The sequence below is a fragment of the Phacochoerus africanus genome, chromosome 9 (genome assembly GCF_016906955.1).
Source record: "Phacochoerus africanus isolate WHEZ1 chromosome 9, ROS_Pafr_v1, whole genome shotgun sequence".
Lineage (NCBI taxonomy): Eukaryota > Metazoa > Chordata > Mammalia > Artiodactyla > Suidae > Phacochoerus > Phacochoerus africanus.
Window position 1 is genome coordinate 55,174,090 of NC_062552.1, and position 3,537 is coordinate 55,177,626.

Consider the following 3,537-nt stretch of genomic DNA (forward strand, 5'->3'; position numbering starts at 1 on the left):
AAATAAACTGTAATAAAAATTTAAAGAAAAAATGTTTTCATTACCTTTTTTATTATCAAGGGATTTATTTCTTCCAGAATCCCACTATTTTAAACATTCATTTATTGGAATTATAATAATTGCCATCATTATTCGACAACAAAATTTAAAGAACCCCAATTAAAGTGCCTGATATTTTAAGACATTGAAGTTTAAAATTTTTCCTTTTTTTAAAAAAGCAGTAAATCAAAACACACAGCAGCATCAACTTAGATGTTGCAGGGTTCTATCATCTCCCATAAACTGGCAGGTATGAGCTTAAATCACCAGGGAGGCAGAGAAATGCCAGAGGGTAAAATATCCTAAACTGTTCTCACCCTGAAAAGCATAAATAAAATGCTCGCATGAGAAAGAAAACTGGACTTATAACCAGCACAGAAAGCTCAGGAGTAAACTGTCTAGATAAGGAATAACTTCTATTTCTTCTCTTCTTTTCTTTTCTTTCTTTCTTTCCTTTTTTCTTTTTAAGTGATCACTCAGGACAAGTTACTTCCTGGCCCTGGAGCTGTGGGTGATATGATATAATAACAGCAATACTTGGTGGATTTTGTTTTAAGAAATCTCTTTGGGAGGAACCACAATAAAATATCCTCTATCACTAATCATACAAATTATCATACAATCTAAGATACTTTTGAAAGTAAAAAGGGAAACTTTGGAAATATTTATTAATCAATAAATCTATTTATATTTCTATTCTAAAAAATAAAAATTCACTACATTAAAGCTAAAATAGGGAGAAAAGTGGCACACCTGCCCATTCAGAAGGGTTTCAGACAGAAGGGAAGGAGCTGCGTGGCATCGTCTGCCTTCCAGCTGTGGGTCCTTTACCTCTGCATGTCCTCTGCTGCCCTCCCCGCCCGGCCCGGAGAAGTGGGGTGCAAAGAAAGTTTGCCTCTGCTGCTGCCACCTCCTGCCTGGCCTAGGAGACTCGCTGTCCACACCCGCCCGCTTGGCTTTGCCTGGGTCCCCCACCGACCGAGACCACCACCATGAATAAGCTGTATATTGGCAACCTCAAGAAGCGCTGACTCCTGCGGACTTGGTGAAAGTATTTGCGGAGCACGAGATCTCCTACAGTGGCCGTTTCTTGGTCAGATCCCGCTATGCCTTCGTGGACTGCCCAGATGAGCACTGGGTGATGAAAGCCGTCAAAACTTTCCCCAGGAAAGTGGAACTGCATGGAAAACGCCTAGAACAAAGGAGTTGGGAAATACAGATCCAAAATATTCCATCCCAGCTGCGACCAGAGGTACTGGACAGCCTGCCTGCTCAGTGTGGTAAAGAACTGTGAGCAAGTGAACACTGAGAGTGAGACAGCAGTAGTGAATGTGACCAGGAACAGACCAGGCAAAAGCATCATGAAGCTGCATGGTCACCAGCTGGAGAACCATGTCTTGAAGCTCTCCTACATTCCTGATGAGCAGATAGCCCAGGGCTCTGAGGATGGCTGCCAAGGAAATCTTGGTTCTGGGATCAGCCCCGCCAGGGCTCCTCTGTGGCAGCCAGGGGCCCAGCCAAGCAGCAGCAAGTGGGCACCCCCCCCGCGGCTCCTGGTGCCCACCCAGTAGGTGGGTGCCATCATCAGCAAGGAGGGTGCCCACCATGCACAACATCACAAAACAGACCCAGTGCAAGATCAATGTGCATAGGAAGGAGAATGCGGGCGCTGCTGAGAGGGCCATCAGTGTCCACTCAACCCCTGAGGGCTGCTCATCCCACTGTAAAATAATCTTGGAGATTATGCACAAGGGGGCGGCAGACACCTACATGGCCGATGAGGTTCCCCTGAAGATCCTGGCCCATAAGAACCTTGTGGGGCATCTCACTGGCAAGGAAGGGCACAATCTGGGGAAGGTGGGGCAGAACACAGGAAAATAACCATCTCCTCACTGCAGGACCTCACTGTCTATAACCCCCAAGAGAACCATCACTGTGAAGGGGGCCATTAAGAACTGCTGCAGGGCCGAGCAGGAGGATACGAAGAAAGTCCGGGAAGCCGACAAGAATGAAGTGGCTGCCGTGATTCTGCAGCCTCATCTCATCCCCAGCTTGAACTTGGCTGCTGGAGGTCTCTTTCCAGCCTCCTCCAGTGCAGTCCCACCGCCTCCCAGCAGTGTCCCTGGAGGGGTCCCCTAGAGTTCCTTTATGGCTCCAGAGCAGGAGATGCTGCAGGTGTTCGCTCCTGCCCAGGTGGTGGGCACCATCATTGTCAAGAAGGGGCAGCACATCAAACAACTCTTGAGTTTCGCCAGCACCTCCATCAAGAGTGCTCTTCCCGAAACTCCCAACTCCACAGTGTGTATGGTCATCATCACTGGACCCCCAGAGGCCCAATTCAAGGCTCAGGGAAGCATTGCTGGAAAACTCAAGGAGGAGAACTTCCCTGGTTCCAAGGAGGAAGTAAAGCTGGAGACCCATTTCCGGATGCCAGCATCAGCAGCCGGCCGGGTCACCAGGAAAAGTGGTGCAATGGTGAATGAGCTGCAGAATTTGATGGTGGCTGAGGTGGTGGTGCCGAGAGACCAGACCCCTGATGACCAGACCAGGTCATTGTCAAGATCATTGGGCATTTTCATGCCAGCCAGATGGCTCAGCGGAAGATACAAGACATCTTGGCCCATGTCAAACAGCTGCACCAAAAGGGACAGAGTAACCAGGCCCAGGTGTGGAGGAAGTGACCAGCCCCTTCATCACGTTGACCCAAGAGCAACCGGCTGAGATCGAGATCGTGTTCCCTCTGGCAGGCCAGAGAATGAGAGGGAATCAGGGGCACTTGGGCCGGGACATAGATCAGGTTTGTCTACTTGCTTGAGAAGAATGTTCCAGTGAGGAACCCTGATCTCAGTCCCAAACACCCAACTGGGCCAACAGTGCCCACCCCTGCAAATTCTAGCTCAGAGTGCTTTTCAACATGGATTGTTTTAAGTTCTCCTTGTCCCACCAAGAGGGCAGGTCAGACACCAGTGGGAAGAGAAGTAAAACTTCCTTCAGGTTTTTAAAACATGCAGAGGGGTGTTTTAATCAGTCTCAAAGTGAAACTGACAGCATTAATGGCCTCAACCTAGCCAGGACACAGACTGGGCCCTGAACCCACGTGCCAGAACTCAAACCCAGACAAAAATCAGACTGGGACCGAAACCCACATGCTGGCCTCAAACACATAAACCCAGATTGGGATTCAAACGCACAGTTTTAAATTAGAATCACTCAAATCACTCACCCTGTGTCTGGACTCACCAAGGCTCAGGTTCTTCATGCCTCCATGCAGAAGGAATTCAGCGAGAGACAAAGTGATAGGCAAGAAACAGATTTATTAGGATAGGACGCTTGTAAGAGGTGCAAGCAGGCTGGCAAGGAAGCTCTGCCTGAGGATCCAGTGGGCCATGGTTTTATCATCTAAGGGGCGTGAGGGTTGGAAAGGCCCACCTCTTCCTTTCTGAGAGTCGTAGCTCCTCCTTAGTATCCGGTAAGGTGTGTATTGAAATCAGGTGAAGG

General features: G+C 48.7%; 1 pseudogene; it reads left to right on the forward strand.

Annotated features, from left to right (window-relative positions):
- The first annotated feature begins 1,031 nt into the window (after window positions 1-1,031).
- Window positions 1,032-2,720, forward strand: LOC125136527 (insulin-like growth factor 2 mRNA-binding protein 1; annotated as a pseudogene).
- Window positions 2,721-3,537: the final 817 nt, after the last annotated feature.